Source organism: Buteo buteo, chromosome 3 (genome assembly GCF_964188355.1).
Source record: "Buteo buteo chromosome 3, bButBut1.hap1.1, whole genome shotgun sequence".
NCBI classification, from domain to species: Eukaryota; Metazoa; Chordata; class Aves; order Accipitriformes; family Accipitridae; genus Buteo; species Buteo buteo.
Window position 1 is genome coordinate 19,017,813 of NC_134173.1, and position 26,554 is coordinate 19,044,366.

General features: G+C 37.0%; 1 protein-coding gene across 2 annotated transcripts in view; it reads right to left on the reverse strand.

Moving 5' to 3' along the window:
• Positions 1-26,554, reverse strand: part of GNAL (G protein subunit alpha L) — a 190,904-nt gene that overhangs the window by 88,476 nt on the left and 75,874 nt on the right. The window lies entirely within an intron of this gene.

Here is a 26,554-nt window from a genome sequence, read left to right on the forward strand (position 1 = left end):
CAGGCATAGAATCACAGAGAAATTTAAGTTGGAAGCCGTCTCTACATCACCCCAGTGCAACCTCCTGTTCAAAGCAGGGCTCATGTTGCATTTACAGCTGGATGCTCAAGGCCTTGTCCAGCTGAGTTTTGAAAGTCTCCATGGACAGGGATGCCACAGCCTTTCCAGGCAACCTGCTTATGTCTGGCCACTGTGAATTTTTTTCCTTAATGTCTAATATGACCTTCCTTTGTTGCAGGTTGTGCCTGTTACCTCTTGCCTCATCACTGTGCACCTCTGAGAGGGGTCTGGCTCTGTTTCTGCAACTCCCCTCCTCCTTTAGGTGAGGGCTGACTATTATTAAATCCTGTCTTAGCCTTCTCTTTTCCAGGCTAAACAAGATTATTTTCCTCAGCCTCTCCTCACATGCTGTGTGCTTCACCCCCCTAAACTTGTCAGTGGTTCCTCCACTGGACTCACTGCCATCTGCTGACATTTCTGGATGGGTGCAGAACAGGATACACGCCCTGGATCCGGCCTCACGAGTGCTGCGTAGAGGGGAGCAATCTCTTCTGACCGGCTGACATTCTTCCAAATGCAAATCGGTGTGCACAAGACACTGCTGACCCATGTTTAACATCTCCACCAGACTTCCAAGATAATTTTTGATGGAGCTGGTACTTGGCCAGCTGGTCCCCTGTCCATACCGATGCTCAAGGCTGTTCTGACCCAGGTGCTGGACATAGCGCTTCTCTTCGTTGAACTCTTTGAGGTTTCTGGCAGCCCAGCCCTGCAGAACACACCGAGGTCCTTGTGGATGACAGTCCTGCCTCCAGCCAGTGGGTTCACTGCTTCCCCCAGTTTCAGAGAATACCAGTCAAATGTCCATTCCAGTCAGCTGGTTCATCCACCCTGCAGCTCCTGCAGTGAATTCAGCTCCTGTAGTTAACTATCTTGTTCGGAAGCAGCTGAGTTTTTGCAAAATACTGGCAGCACAACTATGGTAGCACTGTGAATTGAGGAAAGCTGCCATTGGCCAGCATTTACATTTATGCTACTGAACTCCCCAACAGGAGAATACCAGATACATAAGGGTTAGTTTGGACACTTCTATATGAGGCACATATTACAGTATAGGCAAAATCCTGAAGAACTGGAGAGCCATGAAAACCCTCACCAGAATAGAGAGAAGCAAAAGGCCTATGAACTAGGAAGTGAAGAACTGAATTAAGAGAGACTAGAAAACAGTTTGTTTTGTAGTCATGAACCTCCTCTCCCATCTGGTATTTATGCTACACACACACACAGACAGAAGTGCATGTGTGTGTGTATATATATATGTATATATATGTATTTCTACCCTCTGAATTTCAAGACACACAGACAGTAACAATTAACTCAACCAGATTTTAAAAGCAGATGAAATATTTCTTTAGACACTTTTCAGAGATCTGCAGGCAGTTATCAGAAGAGGTTTTGTTTTTTTTCTTTAAATCAGATTGTTTGCCTCAAGTATACACAGAAAAGTTTTACACTAAAAAAAAAAAAAGTTCCTTATGATGCAGAGAATTGCTAAAAAACAGGGGTACAGAAGAGACTGTTCTGCCTGGTAAAACTAGTGAACCTGCAGAACAGAGGATTGCTCAATGGGGCCAGCTACAGCGTTACCTGCCAAGTCAGCCACTCTCACAGACTGGGAACTAGCAAGCGTGAGACACAGCCAGTTGGCTTTGGCGGAATATTTATGGAGGATGCAGAGGCTTATTTACTGAATAATCTGGAGACCATCTGGTGGTATCCAGTGACAAGAACATTGAGCTGAAAGTAGAAAAGCCTGAGCTCTATTTCTGGCTCTGCCAACTATTCTCTGTGACCTCTGGTGGCTCAGTTTCCCTATATACAAATTAGAAAAAAACCCTACCGTCATCTCTAGGAAATTCTGAGATACTTCAATAAGAATCATAATTTATTACTATTTTAGGATATCAGTAATCACCTCAGAGTTAACTGTTGGAATATTATTTTGAACCTGAGTTTTCTAACTCTATTAAAAAAAATAAATTATACCAGTCTCAACAGTGGTAGTACATAATTTGTGGTTAAGACAAAAGTTTTCCAAAGAATTTCGAAACAAGCTGGACAGTTTTCTTAACTGTGACATTTCTAAAATAAAGAGGTCTTTTTTTTTTCCTTTAGAAGAAAATGCACATCAGTCAGGAGAAAGGAAGATCTATACATCTTACAGGACCTTCCACACAACCAGCCTAATGCTCACTACCATAACTGAGCTGACAAAAGGATAATCTAAAATACTCCCAAATTCTGAACTTGGTACCCTCTTGCTGAACCTTTAAAACTCATCATCTGTAGGGGATAGGGGCAATTGAGTAACCAGATCAATACTCACAAGGCATGTTGATTCTCTTCACCCACCAATCTACTCTGTTCAGAAGACCACAGACTTTCTGATTGATAGCAGTCCTTGTAGGTGGGCTCTCTTGATATACTGCTATATTTGCTTTCTTTTCTCCAAACTCCATAGACAATTTACCATGGAGATAATGCAAAATCACCCCTAAGGGGGAATAAGAAAAAAAAATCCCACTGACGAACAGTAGCTCTTTGAGAAAATCTCTGGATGACTAAAAACTACCACTAATCTGGATCCTAGTTCAAGTCAAAAAGAAAACTGCTGCTGCAGGCAAAAGCCTGCTATCCCTATTGAAGGAGTTTTGTTGGATTCTCCCATTGGTGGTAACAGAGTGGAAGGAGAGAGCTTCTGCCTACCAGGAGGATTCCCACACAAAGGGAGCCCAGACGCCTCCCACTTTCTTCTCAAAGAACTGGTCACCCTTGTCTAATCTCCTTAAGTTATCTGGTGTCTCACTGGGGAAGTGCTATATAGGACAAAGAAATCTGTAGGGATGTTGGCAAAAGTGGAAAGTGAAACTTGTGACTGAGCGCACCAGAGCTGGGCTGTTCAGGAAAATGATAATGAAGTGGAGGAGCTCTATTTTTAATGGGGGAGCAAGAAAGAGGAAGAAAGGTAGCAGGAGGACGGGACCTCCCTTGGTGGGGAGGGAGAGGAAGAGAGAGAGGAAGGAAGAAATGCACTTCTCTTCACAGATACATGGGTCAATAACTAAACATGTAACAATGAAGTTTAAATTTAAACACCAAGTTATTTTTTCAACAATGCTCCTGTATATGATAGTTCCAAACTATGGCCTTTCTTTGCTGATGCTGGAAGAGATCCAAGATATTTCAGGAAGAAGTTGGGTCTTCAGGTAAGTAGATTAACTTTTATGTAGTATGTAAGATTTTCCAGACAATGTGTGGATTGGAAAAACGCTTCTGTCAACATCCACTTTTCTTAGGAAGTGGAATAAAAATAGTCAGAGGCTGTAGCAGCTAAACTGAATCCTGGAAAGTCAGTACTAGACTTCCAAAATAAAAATAAGGAATACTGTTTGGAACACATTTCTAGATGAGAACTATAAAAATTTATAAAATGGAATCTATTTTCTTGTACTTGCCACCATACTACTGCCTGAGCCTGCATGACACTATGTATTTTACGATATTTTGAACCCCTGCAATCTTATGCATAGGTTAATAAAGTGTGGCAAGACAGACTTACAAACTATTTAGGCAGCTTTACAGTTAAACCAACCCTGCTGACAGGGGAACAGAAAGGGGGAAAGTCCCTTATTCACTCAGTGGACTAAAAAAAAGACTATGAGCTAGAAGGAACATCATTAAGAGGCTAGCAGGGACAGGTAAAATTTTTTTAAGCCACCTGCTTGCTTATATCCTTTTTCCGAAGGACTTTTAAAACTCACATTTTAAAGTCCATTTATCCTAATGTATTTTTTATACATTACAGTAAGATATTAAGGAAGATGACAGTCTTTCAACCTATCTATTTTCAACTCTGCTAAAATAAGTCTAGTGCCATGGATTTTTGTTGACTGGCTGGATGAGTAAATCCATCTCCACATTTCGTGAAATAATTATGTACCACAAAAAAATAATACTACAAATCATTATCACTTACTGTTGATACAGTATAAAGGCCCAGACATATAAAAAGCATACTTTTCCATTTCCCATCTCTTAGTTCAGTTGAAATTTCAACGTCCACCTTGAAAAACTAAACTACTGCAAATATTCATGGGATTTTGGTTAAGTTAGTAACAGTACTGAATAAACAAAGACTCTTAGCTGTTATCTTCAGATTTTCTCACATTTTTAATCAACCTTTTCACTTTTGTATCTACATTGAACATTTTTAGAATAAGGTTTGCCCATATGAAACTTAAGACTATGTATGCAAATTGAAATTATACTTGCAGCTTTTAATGAAGAGCTGTCATGTTTGAAGAAGGCATATCTTCAAACTATCTAGCTATGAACTGAATAATCTCATCTTGAAATTCATTAAGTGTTCAGTAATCTGAAAAGCAGTACACTGCTCATGTCTTATCTGCAGTAAGGAAAAGCAGAGCTCTGTTGTAATTCACTGAACCTCAGCGATATCATATTACATGTATATTTGTATTTACTTTCACATACAGGAGAGTGATCTAATACTACGAGATGAAAAAAAAAAAGAAAAAAGGTACTAATGTAGTATCCAGGCACCAAAACAAGTGTTTAAAGACTGTTCAATATACTAAAAATATCAAACCATCAGTTCCATGCAGGATGGAAGTTTTAAAGCGCTCCTACTGTCAGGAACTCTCTTTCTATAAATTCCCCTCCAGCAACAACTTTCCCCTACTTTTAATAGCATAGCATGAAAATGATGGGTATGCAGCCCTGTATTCTGTACCACCCACAATCATTTTGGCCAGCCCGGGACAACGATGAATTCATACTATATGGAACAGATCTATGACAGTGTATCTTTTCTTGGATGAAAATGGAGCTCTGGTACGTTGGAGTATATTGATTGGCTCTTGATGCCACTAAAGTCACTGGCAGTTTTGTCACCAGCTTCAGAAGAGCCAGCCTTCCAACTAAAAGACGTGAATGGATGAACTGCACCTCAGCTGAATAATTTTTCAAATAATAACTTGAAGCATGTCTGTTTAGCCATTAAGCTCTGCCTAATTTAGAACAGCTATTGAAGGTTATTTTTAACATAGCATTAGATCTCATGTTTTTCATATTTTGTAGTAACAACTTTCCACAACAGCTATCTTCTTTCCCTGTTACATTCATTTTATGAATCACAAGAAAAAGGGACACTGAACACTTCTAACTAGCAGCACACACTACAACTGAACATTTTTTGTGGATGTATGTGTCAACAACTACCTTACTGTGGACTTAATGATATGTAGTTAAAATCATAAACCTGGAAATGTAGTGGAAGTTGCTACATGTTCTACATCCTTTCAGTTTTTAATATACGTTTAAAAGGGACACCCAATTAAAACAGTAATTCATAAATTTGTAAAACTAGTTAAAAATGGTGTAATTTTTCTATTTTAAAAGTTGTTATTTTCTTTAGTGACTGTATTCTAAAGGTGGTTTACCTTTGATGAGACCTTAGAATAGAGACAGTCACTCTAAATCTCACTGGCACTGGTGATGCTACACACCAGCCCCAAACCATATGCTGTTCTCCAGCAAATCACACTCTTTATGTTGAAGACACTGCAGTTTTAAGACAGGATCTTTGCATAAAGTACAGGATATAAAGTATCTTTCACAGTATGCTCTGGGATATTATCTTCCTGGGCTAAAAAATAGTTACAAACTATTTCTATAAACTATTCCTCCTCACACTAGCCATGCAAAATTTGAATTTGCATATACATCTGAAAATCAGTATTGCACATTGTGCCCAATTAGAAGGACAGAAATCGAGGTGCGTTATGCTTGACTGAAGCAGGCTGGCAGAAAAGTCCATACAAGAAAATGAAAGGACTGAAATGAAAGCATAACTAGTCAATACAAACATCTTACAAGTTGTTGAAAAGAGCAAAGAGGTACATTAACAAAGATGACACCAGATCCACTTCTATACATGCCTTTTGCCCAGCTGGAAGGGGACCGGGACTACTCTGAGGAAAATCAAGCAATAGGAGACCTGAAGGAAGAAAGGGCTATTTACCGTCACTGGAGAAGTAGGCTGGGCATCTACAATACATCCACAGGCAACCAGAAGTTATTAGTTCCATTACTTATGGAACAAATTATAATTTACAGGACTGAGAATAACACTTGGAGCTCCTGGTGGAGATCTGAAAGTGCATTATGCCAGGCACATACCCCATTCTGCTTTAGCTAAGAAGAAGAACAGGAGAAGGAATGGAGGAAACAAGATTAGGCCGCTTGCTGGAATTGCACAAGGTATCAGTGCTGACTGCCAAAATACGCCTCTTTTTCCAACTGGGGATTATTTACTGACTCAAACTGTAGTTTGGATGCTGGTACTATATACCAAGGGTGGCAAAATAAAGTTATGTTAGCTCATTTGTATAATATACATATATAGCAATACTGAGTGACTCTTTAATATTCTAGATTATAATAATATTATATAATATATACTATGTAAAACTTGCAGAAACCTTCCCCCAAAAGCAAGAAACTTTTATGATGACGATCACCATAATAATTCCATATAACAATTTTAAGATACAAACCACAGCTTTGTTAGCAGCTTCAGCAGCCTCGGAACACAATAGCTCTTTGGGCAGGCTATTTAACAGACACTTCTGTACTCAAAGACATAAACAACGTGGCAGTCCAAGATAAAGTCAAAATTAGATTTAAATTGAATTTCTAAACCGAAGTACCCACCAGAGATATACTAGACTTACTGCTATACTGTAAAATGTTTTAAAAGTGCTTTCATGGCAGCAAACATTTATTAACTTGAGGGAATGCTCCCATCCCATGAAAACAAGTCTTTGTTTTAGGTGTTAATTTCAAGAGTCCAGAATACAACATTCATTTCCGGTTTACCCTCCAAAATCAATTCATACAGATAATCAGAAATAGTCAGAAGTTTAAATTTATTTGAGCCTAATGAACTTAGTGTTATCACCACTTGCTACCAGTCACTAAAATTTTCAAGATACTTGGCAAGTGAAGACCAAAAGGGTCAAAATAGGGAAATGACAGAAAAAAAGTGCTATCTAATCTACAGAACAGACTACCTAACAATTTTGAAGTCTACAACTGCATTTACACGAAAGTTAAAGCCAGAAGTTATTCAGTTCCATATTACATTTAAGGGCGTGAGTTCATAGCAAACTTTTTTTACTGTTTTCTTTTGGACACACAAGGTGTAAAACTGCATTTATAAAATTCACCTACTACAAGAGTGTTATTTCTTGACTAGTTAAAAGCATGACTGGCTCTGTAAATTTGGGTGTTATTTTTTTTCTGGTATCACTGCCTGCTGTTTGTCTGCTATTAGGCTTTTTTTTTTTTTAAAATACATTTTGATACTTTTACATAGACACGGGCCATGCTTCCAGCTCCTAAATGACCTGCAGTGCAATTTACTGTAGTGCATACTGTACAAAGTTCTTTGGTATCCACAGGAACAGTTACCAACTGATGTGAACTTCCTTCCCTAAAGAGCTTGTTTTGAATAACAAACTACTCCAGGGGGAAATACATTATCTTGTCTAATCAAATGTTCAAGTGAGGCTCATTTCATTCCAGGGTTTTACTATGTGTTGTGGAAATCTGTGTGACACTGACCTTTAATTAAATCTCAACCTTAGAGGAAGACACTAAAAGCTTAGCAGCCCAGACTGAAGATATGATTTTAAAGCTACACTTAAATGGTTTAAAGAATTAATCACAATCTCCTATTTTTTAGTGAATGTGTTCTCTAAGATATTTGCCTTCATGTAACCTGTATAAAAGGGTTTTTGTAAGCATCAGTAGTTATTTGTTCTTACTTTGTACGTCTGACATATAGTTTGTATTACCAACATGCTTCCTTTTATCCAAGTGTATTTATTCAGTGTTTTTTGATTAGCTAAAAATGTTCCACACTGAGAAATATGTACTTTAGACAGAAAACAATTCAATAGGACAGCATCACATACATACAGGGCAAAAGTTCATTTTTCGCGTCACAGAGCTTGTGCCAGGTAAAAATATAACTCAACCTCTCGTGATGTCTCCCCAGGTGGCATGAAGCAGAAACAGCCAAGCCATACCCGACCGAGAGTCCTTCTGCTGAAGAGACACCTTTGGGGGAGTCTCCTGCCCAGGTCCCCCCAGGGAAGGAAAGGACAAGTCAAGGACAGGAAGGAAAGAAGAGGAAACCCAGGGAGATATCAGGGTGCCTTCTTCAGCGTCCCCCTTCCTTTGCCTCAGCCATCCCACAGCAGATGTCCCTGGGCAGGCGGAGAGAGGATCTAGCATGGCCATGGAGAGCTGGGAAAGCAGAGAAGGGATGTCTCACTGACACTGTGGAAAGCACTAATAAAGAAGGAAATACCCTGATGAATTATTCTAGTATGCAGTGCTGATTATGTGTATCCATGAAAAAAAATTTCCTACATAATACCTGTGGTTAAACAGGTATCGATACTGAAATTTTTGCCACTTCTTCCAGATAATAAATGACCCTGTAAATACAATGAGTGCTATAATAAACAACATTATCAAAAACTGGTTTAATACTGAGGTGTTACTATACTTTTGCTCTACTGGTCAAATACTATTTTTAGAGTCAACACTTTACAGATGCAAACAAGGTAGAAAGGTCTTGGTAAATCAGAATAAATCCATTAAAGCCCCAAAAAGTACTCTGTTTTTTTTGCAATTGGTGCAAAACAGTTGTGTTACATCCCTTGAACATTCTCTGCTTGTAAAGTGAAGAGTCACAAGTTTAAGGTAGAGAAGCTCTCCAATGCACCAAAAGTTTATCTTTAAAAATGTCTACATTTTAAGAATATTTAAAATTGTTCCTAATGATTCAGTTCTAAGTTTTATTCTGTTTGTTCTTCACATATTTTTGACACCCAGTCACGTATATGGGAAAACAAACTAGTTATTTCTCTGCCTCTCATACTGTTAATTTTCAGTTCTAGTTGGCTGCAGAAGTTAATTCTAAGTTGGCTGGCTTTAAATCACCTTTTCTATCTACCACTTTGCAAACCTTCTTGGAAATACATTCTGATCTTAAAAAATAAAAATCATAACAAAACCTGCTTCAAGTAAACCTTTAATTTTGAGTTAAATGTGAATTCTTCTTTTTTAGGTACTTATTTTGAAGAATGACAATATTGGCTCCTATTGATATATCATTGTACCAATTTTGAACACATTTTTGTGTATTTATATTTTAGATAATTTGTGTTTAGACACAGATGTAGGGTAATTTTATTCTAGTCTAAAGATACTTGAATTTTTTAACAAACCTGGTGACAAACATGCTCATGCCAATATTTTACTTCACATTAAAAAAAAAAAAAAAAGGTGAACTTCCTTTTCCCATGTCTCTTTACATGTTCAGGAAACATCACTGGGACGTATTCCTTGTGGTAACAGAGCATTCTGATTGTAGAGAAGTGAACATGGAAACTAAGGTAAAGAATAGCAGTAATACAATTTAACAAATTATGAATACTCTAGATGCAGAGAAGCATTCAGCTTGCCTCCGTACAGGACTCATTATTCAAGTATTCAGCTAAGATGGTGTCTGTATTTTTGTAAAGATGGATATATCCTCTTTCCATTTTTTCAGGTTACATAAATCCAGGTTGAAACGTGAAGGAGGTTTTACTTCTTCCTCTCCTTTTTTCATCCATGAGAAGAGATATGAAATCATTTAGTGCTTGAGCTAATACAGGCGCAGATACTAGAGGTTGTATTTTAACATTTTTAGCAGGAGTTGAAAAGTTCAAACTGAAAAGCTTCACCGGACTTTATGAAGACAAAACATTAGAGCACATCATATTTGCTCTTGATTCATCTCCTGAACAACATAATTTAGCTTAGCTAAATTCTGAACTGACCCTCAGACTTTTTAAATGTATACATTAGACACAAGTGTGCCTCTCCAGTAGCACCTCACAGCTTGTGAAACTTCAGGAGTTTCATTGCTGAGTATGTGTAAAATGGCCTTACTCTTTTTGACAGTCCTACTGAGAGCAAGTTCCCCTCCAGCCAGCCATAGACTCTCTCACGTCATCAGATAACAGCTTACACAAGGACAGGCTGGTAGAAATGAGTTGATGATTCTCTTTTTGTAGAAGCCTCTCCTAGCTTACAGAAAGAAACCCATCATGCATTCTGGCAAGAAGGGCAATGTGCTCTCTCACACTTGTGATGGTGCGCCTGGAAAACTTAAAAAACGGCTAACAGGAATCTTACTGGCACATAAGGCAAAACTTTCACCTGAACAACAGCTATGATTCTTTTTTTTCTTTTTAGTTAATCCATTTAAAAACCAATCAGCATAGTGCTGATTGGGATATGCTGGAAAGTAATCCCTTCTGGAAATGATTTCTTAAACCTTAAATTAAGAAGGCTTCTGCAGGGTTAACCCCAGAGGTCTTTCTATCCCACTATTCTTTTTCCAACAGTGGATGCCCAACAAGAGATGGACAAGGACAGGACGAGCATATATAATAACAGCTTCAAAGACTTCTTCTCAAGAAATTGAGCCAAACAGGGTTTCTACATACTCAGGAGCACTCTGTTGTCTTCTGTTCTGTGAACTCATCCCATCTCCCCTGAAGGCCATGCAAACTTTATAAAATAGCTTCAATTCTACATAATGTTGCTGACATGGCATGCACTGGAACAATGCTCCATTCTTACTTTACCTCCACATAAACACTATTATGCTGGCTCACCTAATATCACGGGAACATGTAAACAGAATATAAACATATATACCCATAGGCATCCTCCCCCACAACGTCTTTTGTGGGCAAATGACCACTCATGGGATTTTTGCATAGCTATTTATCATGTTTTCAGCAAAGATAATATAGTTATAGAGCAGAAGTGGCTTGCAGTTACGCAACAAAGACAAGAGAAAAGAGTTCTTGTCACATGAGACTCAAACAACTATGAAGTCTTTTGTACAGTGGAGTTCATGTGAGACGATTGCTTTTGAAACGCATCAAACTAAACCTTAAAGTTCCAGTCCACAAAGTTAAGTTTGGAAATAACTGCAGTGAACATAGCTGTGTTTACTTACCCAGAAAGGCAAGGGTGAGCAAGACAGACCTGTTCTTACACCACCTAACCTCTGCAAGAAATGTCAGACTTCACATCAGAAGAAGCAAAACCAACACACTGCACCAGGTTTCTTCTAACACACAGATTTCCAGTGGCTTTTGGTCTGACCATAATCTGTGACTGTAGATACAGAGGTGGAGGAAGTAAGCCTGCTTGTTTCGATAGCCATCACCTTCCCATTACGTCCTACCCCTTGTTCCCATCTCCACCTTCTTCTTCCCCATTTTGTATCACCTGCCCTCAGTTAAAACCATGGAAATGATACACACTAAAAATAACCTCTCCCTCCACTTCATTTGGTCAGGCCAAACAAACAGCTTTACCAGGACACAGCTGAGGGCACAGTGCAGGCACAACAATGGGAAAGCGGAGTGGGTAGTGACAGGGGAAGGTTGGAGGAAAAGCAGGATGATGGCTTAGCCTGGCAGCGCCGCTGGAACAAATGCACATGAAACTACACAGTAAGCACTCCTTAGCATGCATTCGCAGAGCAGCAATGTGATTCAAAGACTGATGACTTGCTTAAAATATAAAACTTGGGAAGAAAAATAATTGATGTAGGGAGAAGAAAAAGCTTTCATATGTGCATAAGCATCTCAAAAAAAGTAAATTAATTAGAATGTCAGTCAGCCAGTAAAATGCCCTCCAGTTTTGAAACCCACTCATCAGGTCCCAACAAGAACCCACCCTTAACAACACTGGAAAAACTTGCCCCGAAATAGTATGCACTGATCCAACTCTGCTAGTCCATAAGTACAGCAAACAAAGAGTGCTCAGAGCAAAGGAGCTCTCTTGCTAGAAGCAAATGCCTGGAATTCCCCTAGCAGTCAAGCTGACTGTTAAAGAGTCAGGATTTTCTCCTGATTACATCCTCAAATTCCATAGAGCAGCCCTTCATAAACTGATTAACAAACATTTTGTTTTAAATTTCCCTCTTGGTATCTGGAAGCACGCAAAGCAGTATGTTCTTACAAAAAAATAACCACCTAATTATACTATTTGCAAGGATTTTTTTGTTGTTGCTTGCATTTCCCAAAGGGAAAAGGGAAATGAAAAGACAACTTTTACTGCATACTTTTAATCTCTGTTTTTCCCCAGGATTCAAAACTCTCAGGTTTAGGTATGTTCACACCTATCGTGTAAGCATGGATCAGGAATGGTATTAGCATGACATTTGGCTGTACTTTTAATATCATAAGGGCACCGCTCCTAAGGATTACAGAACTAAAAAAAAGAAAGATGTGCCTTTCAATGTGATCATACTTTAAGTCAACAACATTGCAAGATGCGTTTCAGCATTATTTCCCCTTAAATCCACTCCAACAGGAAAGCAGGGACTACAGGGACTACACCTAATGGGAAAATGAAATGGGATTTGCTTCTCCTTTCTACAGAATTCGCTGTCATGAGCAAGAGAACTAATGAAACCTGATTTCCTATGATCTGTGTCCGTAGTTCTTTAAACTCGCACTAGCAAAATCACCAGCTTCACCAGAACTCTCCTCTCAAGCCCCTCTTTATGAAGACGAATGCACAACACACATCTCCAGAAAGCCTGCAGACTGCCAAGTGATGGCACTTGCCACAGGACTGACACACGTACTTCCTTGCTGCAATAGCTGGGAGCTGTCACCAACACTTCAAAGCTACTCACCGGCCACCCTTCACCAAGAGAACTTTCCCTCTAATGCCACAAATTTAAGATAAACTTGTTTCTTTCTCCAAAACCTCTTTTCACTTCCATGTGCTTGAAGGCCTACAGCTAACAGCCTATGAACTGGATTTTCCACCCCACTGTTACCCACCAGATGTCCGAGCTCTTGAATAGATGAGAACCTTGTACAGAAATAGGAAAAGTATTATACTTAAATGCATATATGTACGTCAGTGCACACAATTATGAAGACAAAAACTCCTGCTTGCTGCTTTTAATTGAAAGTACCTGAATGCAGGCTCTTTGCTCTGTTGAGCCTTTAGAGATAATACTGCTGACAGCATTACTTCCCCCAGACATTTTTTTCTGCTTTTAGGAAAGAAAATGTTAGGCCCCGTCCAATTAGGAGATGTGGGTAATTCTCCACCAGAAGAACAGAATCGTCTGCATCTTGCCAGGATTTAGATTTAAAACAATCAATACAAGATAGTTTTGCATACTCTGTATTAAAGCCTGCTACTCTGTCTGAATAGTACCCTGGAAGAACGTGCAATATTTGGGAGAAATTATCACATCCGTTTACACAACAAGGCCGTGACAAGTCACGTAGATAACTAATGAAGTCTCTAGATTAATTCAAGACATGTTTACAGAAGCTTTAGCTTTGGAAAAGAAGTCCCAGGGGCTTTCAACCAACATGCCCATAGGACCCCTGTGAACAGGAATAAGAGTGGCAAATGAGAAAGTCCAACTGACAGAACCTCCTATCTTCCAAAGTTTTCCAGATTTTCAGAAGTTTTTAACTTGAGCATGAGGTGATTCATGTCACTGAAAATACAGCCTTAAATACCTGAAACTGGGCAGTCATATCTCAGCATATCTGCGAGATTGTGGTCCTTAAACTCACTGTTGTAGAGTATCCCAAACTTGTGGACTACCATACGACACAGAAGAGAGGAATTTTCTCCTCTCCCCAGGTTCATTTCCTGCCTCTGAAAAGACAGACACAAGAATATGCAATTACAGCTTTTTAATTACTAAAAATTATATTCAGCTCCCTTTCCCCTTCAACTTGGAGTGTTCTCTTTTCAAGAGTAAACATACCCAGTTTTCTTTGCCTCCTTTTAGTCTTGATGGTCTCCTCTAGACTCCACTTGTGTACTCTTTTCAAGTTCAGTTCCCCAAACTAGACACGATACCCCAGCTGGGGACTCACCAGTGCCAAACAAAATGGCATAATTACTTCATGTCTTTTTGCACAATAGCCTTGTTAATGCATCCCAGAATGAGCTAACTCGTTTGTGGTCCATTACTACACCAAAGAATTTTTACTGCACTACAAGCAGGTTTTTTGCATCCTGTATCCTCTTCCATTCCCTTCCCTAAAGACTTTCTGTTTATTCCTGAGAGGCTGCCAGAAGGGGATGACTGGTTGGCCTGTTGGAGACAACCATGTTTGACAGACTTAAATGTACAGATTTAGTATTATCAAGACCCTATAGCAACTTGTTCTTAATTCTTTGTACTGTTAAAAAAAGCTAAAAAGTGAAACAATTGAACTATTCTCTTTGAAGTACACTAGTCACAATTGATAGAGAAAATATGAGGAACAGAGCTAGAGCTTTAAAAATGACATAAAGCCAATTGAAAAAATATTTTAACAGTAAAGAGATGCCTTATCTAGTAGCCACTCCTTACTATTTTTGCTCCTTTAATCATAATCTACAACTCTTTTTCCCACAAACCACAAGTGCTGAATCATGTAAGACCTAAATTGACATAAAAATAACAAAATTCAGCTACTTGCAGCGTTTCCCCAAGGGAGATCAAAAAGTTCAAAACATTTTCTCTTAGTGACACACAACATTAGGAACTGCGAGGAAAAAAAAAGTGGCATTTTGGTATTTTTAAACATTTTATTTCTCTAATGAGAAGGGTTCCAAACAATGGTTGTCTTTTCTGCTAAATTGGGCAAACCGTAACGAATGATTAAGGAACTATGAGCAGATTTGAAAGCACAAATGTCCTTCGTGGTACCGTAAACATTGCCTCTCTAAAATCAGGCTGAAGACCAATTTCTTTTCCATTTTAAGAACAAAAATAAAGTGTGTTCTCCTTCTGCACAGAAGAAAATACTAGTCATGGTAGATAAAATTAAAAAATGATTTTTCATAAGGGATATATGGCAGCATAGCAAATGAGAAGACAGTCATTACACATGAAAGAATAAAAAATTGAATGCAACAGATTTTTTGAACAAACTAGTCAAAATATATGACAGATCTGAAAATACTTAATAGTACCCATTGGGCTCTGCTAATCAACATTAGAGATGTACAGAGACCTTCACACATATTCCTCTTAACAGCAACTGCGTTCAAGTTCTCTTGGAATTAGAAAATAATCTACTATAATTCTATAAAGATATGAACTCAGTGTTCAAAAAAAGCAAACAATGTTAGGAATTATTAGAAAAAGACTAGAGAATGAAAAAGAGAACAGAAGGCTACTTATAAATTGCAATGTACCTACACCTTGAACACTGTGTGCAGTTCTTGCGTCTCATTGCAGACAGGGTCTAGTAAAACTAGAGGATACATGGAAGGGCAACAAGAATGAACAAAGACATGGAAACAGCCCTGTGAGAGAACCAGTTAAATAGACTCTTTAAGCGGAAAGATAAATATTTGGAGGGATATGATATGCAATAAGAAAGGCAATGTGGAAAAGATGAAATATTTCTAATAGACAAACCAGGGAAGACCAGTGGGTAGCAGACCTGGGGGGACGGGGGGAGGGAAATCAATCAAGTGGTACTTCCTCATACAATACATACTTAAACTGCAGAACTCACTGCCATAACTGAAAGTTCACACAGGTTGAAGGGGGAAAAAAAAAAAAAAAAGAAAGAAAGAAAGAAAGAAAGAATTCCTGGAAGAAAAATCCACTGAAGTTATTAAATACAGAAAAACCACTCCCAGTCAAAAAATACCTAAGCCATAAATCTGTGGAGACTAGGACAATCAATGTGGGAAACATTACTATGTGCTGGCCCCATTCTTAAACTGTTTTTCCAGTTTCACTATCAGCCATGGTCAGAGATGAGATCTGGTGCTAAATGAACCCGTGATCTGAGCTGGTACAGTTTTCTTGTGGTTTTATTGAGCTGTGCAAATCAATTTAAGGTAAATTATCTAAGACTCTGTGCATGAAACCTTTCCTTCTGCACAGAAAGTTATGCTGGTGCAGCCTACTGTTCAGCAAGCCTTTTAAAGATATTATTATTAAAAAAACCCCACAATATGAAAATGAATCACAGTGATTATTGAAAAGACCTACTGTTCACAGCTTAATAGCATCCAGAGAACTGTCACTTATCTGAAAAAGATTTTGCTTATTTCAAGTTCTGTGCCAATCTCTAACCTACACAACTTTTCCCACCCCCAAGAAAATCCATAAAAGTGCTCAACGACCTCTAAAATATAAATTTAACAGGGAGCAATGATTCGCTTGTTTTGTTTTTCAACTGAAAGTATTTGTGATTTTGATATTAATATATCACTGCATAACCGGAAGCTCAGCTGCATGAATGCTGTGGTAACAGTGCATTAGCAGTGCATTTAGGTCCACATATATCCACATGTTTAAGCCTTTGCAAGACTAGACCCTAGGGAATATAGTTGTTTAGGATGACTTCTGTATTTAAGGAACATTATACTTCTTGCCAGGCTTTCATTCATCAGTGAGAAGAATCAAAACCTGGTCTATAGAACTGAAGCCCAAGGACCAAATTTAATCCCTACTTCTTCAAAATACAGTGAAAATCCTCTGCAGTTCGAATGGCTGGCTCTCAGAGACATCAAGAGCCATCTTCCTCTACTGATGTGATTTTTAATCCATACCATTATTTTTTAATTATGATTCCTGACTTATGTATTCCCTGACTAATTATTCTTTTGGTTCATAATATACCCACACTGCTGTTAGTCAGTTAGCATGTTTAGTTTGCTGTTGTTCAAATCAAGACAGAAATTCAGCAGATAACAACAATTCAAAATGGTAATTCTAGGGGTGGACAAACAAAAGATCTACTGTTCAATTAAAAGTATGTTATCCTAAATAAGCAAGTCTGCTCTTCCCAAAAGGAACAGGCAACGCTGACATCCTGAGAAGAAAGGAGAAGCTAAAGTTCAAGTTACAGGACACCTGCCTGCCAGAAAGAATATTCTCATGCAAACGTTTAAGGCTACAGATCCTCCCATGAAGCCTCATTCTTCTGTGATACCTGCTGGTAATCTAATAATTAATGACATGGTTTCAGCAGCAACTGGAGATACCTGACCTCTTCCTCTATCCAGTGACAAAATAGAAGTGACCATATATTTGTTGCATAGTTTTTTTAATCTACATTTCTCCTCCACCTTTTCTTTTTGCCTGGGGTCGGGAACTCCTCAAGGCACGTAGCCTGCACCAAAGGCACTCTGGAGCTGAGTGACAACCAGGTCCTGCTACCGTTCGTGGTCAGCTGTAGGTCTGCAGGCAAGGGGTAGTTAGTTATCTGTACAGAGAGAAGTGAGGATACAGTTTCCCCTATTTCACTTAACCGTTCTTTGCCTTTTCTTGTTTTCCTACCTGACAGTTCTTAAATTTGATATTATTTAGCTCCTATGAAAGAAAGTATGTGGGTGTATGTTAAGAAAAGAATGATCTGCACAGTTCTGTCACTTAACATCCTATGGAAGTGAGGGTGGACGTGATCAAAAAGCATTCACCAAATTAACAGAGATAAGAGGGCTTGCATATCTTTAGCCTATTTTATCTTGCTAAACAATTTCACAGTTCAAAACAGTGGGATAATTATTTGCATTAAAATATGTTTAAGTTCTACTGACAGCAATAAGAAAACTCAGATGGAATGAATTGGCAGAAGTGTCAGAAAACGTTTACTTTTAAAAGATTTAAAAGGCAAAGTTCATCTCTAACGTCGACATAACAGAGAAAAATTCCAATATTCTTCTTGCCTAAGGATAAATATCCTTTCAAAACATCCAGCACAGGCTTTTAAAACAAATACTAGTAGATTAATTACAAGAGTGCACTTTAAACCAACCAAAATTAATCTACTGATTTAAAGCAAGAAACCGTAATCTGCATGCCTCAAGTGACAGCTGGCATGCTTACAACCAGAGGTAGCTCTGTTCCAAGAAATTATTGCAAGAGTTTCCAAAGTAAAATACAATATAAACTTAAAACCACGTTGTACAAATTAGTTTCCTCCAGGATCCTTTTAAAGAGAAGGTCCTAGAACTTGACCACAACACTTGAATTGAATGTCTTTAACTACAGAACAGCAAATTATATTAAATAGGTGACAGAACAAAACCATAAACATTTTACAGAAACTTTTAGCAGTTAACTGCAAACGTGCATTGTTCTTGCCTTTCACCTGCTTTAGAGTCCTATTTACATTTATCGTAAAGAGCTTCTAGACACTCATGGGAAAAAAATTGTTCATAATACTTTTTGGTTTTCAATGTACTTCATTATATGCAAGGTATACATACAGTCTTCTGTTCACACTGTTCAGCTTGTTCTCTATTCCTCAGCTCAGGTTGCTACCTTCTGCAAATGAAATATCCCATCTGTTGATACAGACTATATTGACATTAAAAAAGATAATCCACTGTTGACAATTAAGTACAAGCAATGGATAAAGCTATGGAGGTGATGGAAAAACAATAAGCAAAGGTCTAAGCTGGCAATGCTCAACACCATTTCAGAAACTGAAGCTAAAATCTCATCATCATGTGCTGAAGAAAGGGGATGCAGCTCTTTGCTGTTGTGCAGATGAATGCTTACTTCTTTGAAACTCTAAATAATGACACTACTATTATTTGAGTAGGTGATATCCTATGTTCCATAGGTCTCCACTGGCTTCAGTGACAATACGAACACATATGGTGATTGATCATGGCCACTGAAGTCAAAAAAAGATTCTCCCCGACTAGAAAACACATTATTTTTACAGAGCACTCAAAAATGGCAAAAGCAGTACATCAACCTGCTATCTTTGGCTTCAGAGATTAAAAGAATTAATTGATAATGAGGACAATTGTGAAACATACTCTGCTATGTTTACCTATTCTCTAGCTGTGATGGAAAATCTGTTTTAATGTAGTTTATAAATGATGACAATTAATTAAATATTTCACTAGCTTTACTCCGAAAACTGCCACTTTTAAAAGTCTGAAGTGTCATCAGCCTTGGACTAATTGGACAGTGTGTCTTCATTAAGAGTGCAATTGCCCTTTGCATAATTTGTATTTATTTTCATTATAATTCAGTTTGGTTTACAAGAGGGAACAAACAAGCAAAGTTCTTGCAAATGTTTTTAAGTGCATGTTAAGTCTTAAAAAACTACATACTAACTCGTATTTAAATCTTGTAGAGATTTCAATGCAACTCAACCTAAGTGCTAAAAATTGCTAAAATTTCTTTCCTGTTTCTTCCTTGAAGGAAGACTGGGAATCAGGATCAGTTTGTTATTCTGGCCAGGCTACTACGTTTCGGTCAGGCACCAACCTAGTGACCAGTGCTATTCCTTCAGCTGTTTTTCCAAATCTTACCACCTGGGATGGAGAAGGACTGCTGCCACCTGCACATCGCAGAATTGCTTTCGGAAGATACACTCACAGCAGCCACGAATTGCGAAGGAATACAAAACAGCACACCCCCTCAAAGCAACCACAGTTTAAAACAGATCAGTGTGCTTCACAGACCTGTGACCAGTACAAAGATAACAATAGTACAGGCTTTAACCTATCACTTCTGCCTTTCTTTAATTTAAAATCAGGTTATATGCTGAAAAATACCTGATGAACAAAAATATTCTAAAGCTCATAAATGATCCCCTAATACATTTTTGGTTCCATGAGGAAAACCAGTCACTCCTACTTAAGATGATAATTCAAGTTATTACTCTTCCTGTTGCCATTGAATCAAATACCAAATTTAGATGTAAAAATATTTTTATCCTTGTAAAGTGTGTTAGAAGTATATGAAGTTTTCAGCTAAAATTTTAGCAAAAAAAGACAGAAAATGCCATTTATTATTACTAATTTACAGTATTTGACTAGATGTTGGCTTGACTTTCAAAAAAACTCCAACTAATCTGTATTCATAGGTACAAAACTTGAAGTAATATCAGTAAACATCAACAATTTTAGAGACTATGGAAGTAATTTTAGTTAGCAGTCATAATAAATGGTAATATCTTTCCAGTTTCACAGTGAAAGTCTCTGTGTTGTGTGATAATAAATAAGGCAGACTGGATAAAGTGTGAACACCACCCCACTATCTGAGAAATGAGATTCACAATATAAGATAGCAAACATTTAATTTGGTGTTACTATGATGATGTAATATTGAATGCAACACTGCACTTGATTCATAAACAGCACTGTTCATAAGACTTTCTCAAATAATTGCCTTTTCAGACTGAAATTCATTATTTTACATTGTAAGCTATGCAAAAATATATTCTAAAAAAGGTAAATACGTGTGGGAAAGGTGAACTTTTCAAGCATACTTCAAAGTTGAATTGGTTCTTAAAAATATTGAGATAGGAAGACCTAGAAACAAACACAGAATTTAATACCTGTTTCTCTTCATTTTTTTCTGGATACATCTTATATTTGTTAACTGTAGATCATCTGTGATTATGCACATGACTTCCTACGGCTCCCAATCTCAGTATTTCTACTGTTAATTGTTGGGGGTGTAAGTAGATCCCCAAGCTCCTTTCCTGGGACAGATTTAATCATTTACTTATCACTGGTATAAACTGTTAACAGTTGTGGTTCAGTGACTTTGGAACAAGGGGAGGAAGAAATAAGTTGTTACACTTCTATTAAATGGAGTAGCGTTTTACTAAAGCAAAAACCTTACTTCATTTTTATGCTTGAACATAAGGAATTCCTTCATCCTAAAGCAAGCACCCCCCAAACACAAACTGCGTATTTTAAGCAAGAAACCCTGAGCCTCAAAGAAGAGCTGTACTTTACACAAACCACTCCAATTTTAAGCCCAAGTTGTCTTTTCAGTAAAATCAGAGTATTTATTAAAGAATTAAAATAAAGGAATTAAAGAAAATCATGGTGGAATTTTATACTTTTACAGTTCCAGTATATATTATCAATTTGAGAAGTTTGTTGGTTTGGGTTTTGTTTTTTTTCTTTTTCTTCCCCCCGCCCCAAATTGCCCTATACTTGTTTGTAGTATGATCCCAGCTCTAGTTTTATATTTTTGAAACTACAGAGTTAGTTAACATAATGACTAGTTATTTCTGAAAGCACTACTGGATTGACCAACCTGTCAACAGCAAACTTAATGCTCACAGAGAATAAGAACAAAATAATACATAACACTGAAGTATATTCTTGATCTCACATATGAAATGTTTATAATTTTCTACTTAAACATTGATTAATCGGAACATTATAGTGACTCGGCTTGCTGATTTAATGAAAACCAGATACGCTTATGCTACATCTGTACGCAAACAGGTATTTCATATGGAAGGAAAGGTATCACTGGGCATCAGCAGAATCTGCTCTTAACATGAAAAGAGCTCAACTTCAGTATCTGCTGTTAGTTAACAGTTAGCGTACAGCATAAAAACAAGTGCTATCACAACAAAGAAATGTCACCTCTTACCTAATTGCTACTTCTCCCCAATATCCACTACTTTTCAATACCAGTCCTCTTGACAGTTTTAACCTTTGAGTGAAGACTAAAGAGTTGCCAACAACTGTATTAGCATACACAGCATTTTCAGCTGTCCTTCTCTGACAGCCGCCTTCATCAGTTTTTCAAGTGTCACTAGTTCAGGGTAGTAATAATGTTGTTGGACCTATACAATTTAATCATTATCTGGCCTTCCAGATCCTTTCCACATTCCTGAAAATAACAAATGAAGAACTACCAGTGTGCATCTTCGCCCACGAAAAACACAAATGACTGAATTTTTAAAAGTCTAATTGATTTTTAAACTTTGTGTTGGCTTGACACTGCAGCAATGTTACATATCACTATGACAGGTAATTATAAAAACTTGTGGCTGTTCATTCTACCCAAAACAGTAAACAAAGCCCTAAAGTAAAAATCTAGACAGAAAGAAAAATCAAATGAAGCTATTTGAGTGGCAATATTTACCGTATTCTCTCTTTCATTTTATGATATTTTCATGTAAAACACTGTATATTTTCACACTCCTGAGAAACATGGAAATATTGCAAGTTATTTGAAAATCAAAAAATCTAAGATGATGCTATTTTGTAACTCCTTTGGGCTACATCAAATACGTATTACAGGGAAACTTAAATGATTTGTGGTCAAATAGGATATTAAAGTCATAGCATTAACTGCACAACCCAAGCAAGTTTAACCATATATGAACCATATTTATAATGTTTTTAATCTTTTATTTAAGTATTTATTCAGGATAAAGATTGTCTACAGCCCAACCTGAGCAAGATTTCCAGTTACTTCAAACATTGAGACACGCGCTGTGAAAACGAGCCATCACCACGCGTCAACACAAGTTCAAATTTGAATACCAGGTCTAGTAAAAATTTGAAATGCCTAACACAAGTCTATGTAACTTCAAATTCTGACGAAAAGTACCTTTCTTTCTTTCTTTCTCATGTCTTCACATTATGGATACAAAGTCCTGATTTTTAAGAAGAAAATGTGGAGGAAAATCAAAGTCATCAAATTGAACTCAAACTGCAATATCTGAAAATGTAGAGCAAACCACAGACCAGATTAATCTAAAGTAGTTTCCCTGTCAGTGGCCACACTAACATTTCACTTTTAAGAGCTAAATTAAAGAGCTTGCCCGATTGATAGAATAGCTTTAAAACTTATTTTTAAAACTCACATTCTAAAATCAACACAAGGGACTACATTTGCACAATTCACTGTTTCATGAAGGTTCAACAAAATACTTCGCCTCTCTAAAACATTCTTAGCAAAGGGAAATGAATCTTTTGAAAACTCTCCCTGCTCCCCCAAACCTGGGTGAAATGTTTACACGTTCTCTATAAATGATTCACATTCACTAGTAACTGGTTCGTATAGCCAAACACTTGACTATATAGTTTGGTGGTAGGTAATTGACTACCTGCTGCATACCTACAGATAACTGATCAGATGAGCTTGATCCAAAACATATTATGAAAAGCAGCTTAATTTGACTACATTTTTTGGGAAAACAAAGTGTAAAGGAACCATGTACCAAGCAGCTTCATAGCGCCCACAAAATTAAAATACTTAAATAAAGACAACTGAACTTGAGTAAACACATGCTTACATAATGCACCCTGTTTTTCCACAGCTAACAGCATAATATGCCCTTAATATGCTCACTCTGATTCACAAAGGACAAAATAAATCCCCATCAATAAAGGATTAAAAATGGTGCAGGTCAATTCCTGTTAACTTTAGCAAATATCAATCAACACTTTGCCAAAAATAATTAAAAAAAAAATCCTTTCTGATACAGCATGTGTGCTTCCATTTCAGTTTTAAAGCCCTTCTGCTGATTCCACCCTGGAATATAGAGCTAAGATAATGCCTAAACTAGTCATCAGATGAAAATTTATCTTGATTCCTTTCACATTTTCAAGCAAGAAACTACAGTGGACACTTGCCTTATTCATATTTATTAACTTTGTAAACACTCTAGCCTTAACCCTTATGATTTATAGAATTAGACTGCATCAGTCAGTCAGGAAATTTTTTGTAAAAATGGTACAGTCTTTTAATAAAAGTAATGGAAGACAACATAAAAACTATAAAAGAAATCAGGAAACCTTTGATTTTGTTTTATACCAACTAGATAAATAATCAGAGTAGCATAACTAAACCAAATTAAAGAATAATTTTTTAAAAGTAAGTAAAATTATTGGGTAGGGCACTCCACAGACTCTTAAAGAAATGTTAAAAGGCTGTAAAGAGAAAATAAAATTTGTATCACTACTAAGTAAGATGTTCTGCTTACATTCTGTACGGAACTATGTAATTAAAAAACCAGCCAAACAAAACCCCCAAATACATCTCTGAGTCTAAATGTGAATCCCACCCTTACTCAAATTCTTGGAATTTCAGTCATAAATTGCAATTAAGAGTATGATTCCACCCACCAAAAAAAATAAAATAAAATAAAAAAAATCAGTATTTTCAAATCCACCTATTTTAAAGGACAATTTTCACAATTAAATGCATATTAGTTAATTTGTATGCAATTTAAGAATGCATATCCAAGCATACCCAATGTCACAAATATATTTAAATTAGTGCCTCATGAGTATTGGTCATGTTGTGCCATCAGTGAAGTTTTTGCATTTCATCAGGGATCTTTCTTTAAAGACTCACGCTACAGTGCAGTCGTTTTCACACATTTTACATGCAATGTATTTGAAATGCATCTTCAACTAAAACACATCAATTTTTATGACAAAGATTACATGGGTAACATAATCCAAAAACTAACACATCTGTAAATTCATATTGTAACACTAAGGGCTATGACTTTCACAGCTCATTACCATCCATATTGTTACAAACCCTAAAATTGTCTCTTCCCTCATTCAAAGGAAGAAGGGTAACCTTTGTCACATTTTAGAATGTGCTAGAATTTACCCCAGAGGCAACACCTAAGCGCTGCCTAAGTCTGCATTTTTTCCTTTACAACTGTTTTTAAGTATGGATTATAGAACCACAAGTCCTGAATGTCTACTACCAAATACTGCATTGGTTTCTCTGGCTCAGAAGGCCTTATTCCATACACCAGCTATTCATTAGAGAATCAGTAATGTTTAGCAAAGGATGCAAAACTGATAACTATCCAAGTATTTATTTTTATATTTGTCCATATCCAAAAATACTAAATGGGTCAAAAGTTATTTAAGCTGGAAACATAATTTCACTTTAAGTTATCATTGACTTAAACTGGAGTAGAATCAAGCCCTGAAGCACAACAGCACTTTTTTTTTTTCCCCCAATCTGTCTTGCTCACACATCCTCCTGGAGAGAAATAACATACTAAACCTACAAAAATAAATAAATTAAAAAAACCCCAAATCCCCAATCCTTCTAGCCAGACTATGTATTTTACAAATATTAAACCTATGAATTGAGCAAAGAAAACAAGAGGGAAAAGATGAAAGTGACGCATAAAGTATATTTGCTTCTAAACCAGCACTACTAGATTTTTTTTCTTTTTTTAAGGTTAAAACAACTCTTTTTTTTTTTTTTTAAGATTAGGAGTATTATTTGACACTAATTCAAAAAATGTGATGGTATTTTCAGAAATCCTACTTAATTAAAAACCAGAGGGGTTTTTTTTCTTATTATTTTAAACCAAAATAGACTTTGAATTGAGATTTCAAATGAATTATTACTTGTTTCACAGTCCACTGGGTCCTAGTCTTTTCCCCTCCAAGAAGAGTAAGTTTTCCCCTCTATAAAATATCAAACAGTGTGTCAAATCTGACCAGATATAGTTAGCTTCTGTGAAAAAGGAGAAATTTTGTAAACAATAAAATGAAAATAAAAAACATCTCCAGCCCTAAGAAAAGTTCACTTTAGTTTTCTTTTATCCCAGAAACTCAAAAGACAAGATGTAGCAGAGAGAATTGCAAAGGATACATGCCACCACTTATTTTACCCAAACATGTACCCAAAACTCAAGCAAAAACCACGCCACATAAAATGAGCCACAAATGCCTCAGAACTGCAATACCTGCATAAGACAAATATTTCAGTCAAACTCGCATTCCATTTCTAGAAAGTTTCTCATTTTCACTAACTTACATCTACCAACTGAGCAATTATGCAATAGATGTGGGTGTACCTCGCAGTCGTTTTCTTAACATCTGCATTATGTGTTAATTTCTAACTGTACAAGATGTCTGATATTTTTTCTTTATCTTGAACCTTCAAAGTGGTAGGTTAACCAGATGCAACACCACACACCAGAGAATATGAGTCATACAATAAAGAAAGGACTCTTCCCTTTCTCCCCCTCCCACCCTGAAGCTATAATAACCTAAAGACAGTCTATTGTAATTGGCTTCTTTAGTAATATTGATAGCACAACTTACAATCATTTAGCCAATGAATGAAGATTTTTTTAGTCCTTACTGTATCCATAACAAACTGCTCTCAATATAATTTTAAGGCAAATTAAAAATTGTGCTACTGCAAAAATAAAATTCCTTATAATGTTCAGAATGTCTATGCATTTGCTTTCATGTCATGCATAAAATATAAAACATTCTGTGCATGTTCCTATAAATAATAACATAAAAAGATAAAAATAATCAAACATAAGATGCCTACCCAAGACAATCTGAAAGGTATCTCTCATTTGTCTACAAGAGAGTAGCCCCAACACAGAAATCCTTCATTTTCTAATGATTCTCTATCAAAAGATGGCAACATTTACATACAAGTAAGCCACTGCTTGTGCCAACTACAATAAATATGTAAGGAAGCAAACCATCTTACTTGACCACCATTTACGCGACTCTGAAACGCAGTATGTATGGAAAACACCACTGGGGCCACTCTATCCTTTTACTTCCTTTCATATCCTTTTCCGTAGGTAGACTGTAACTCCTC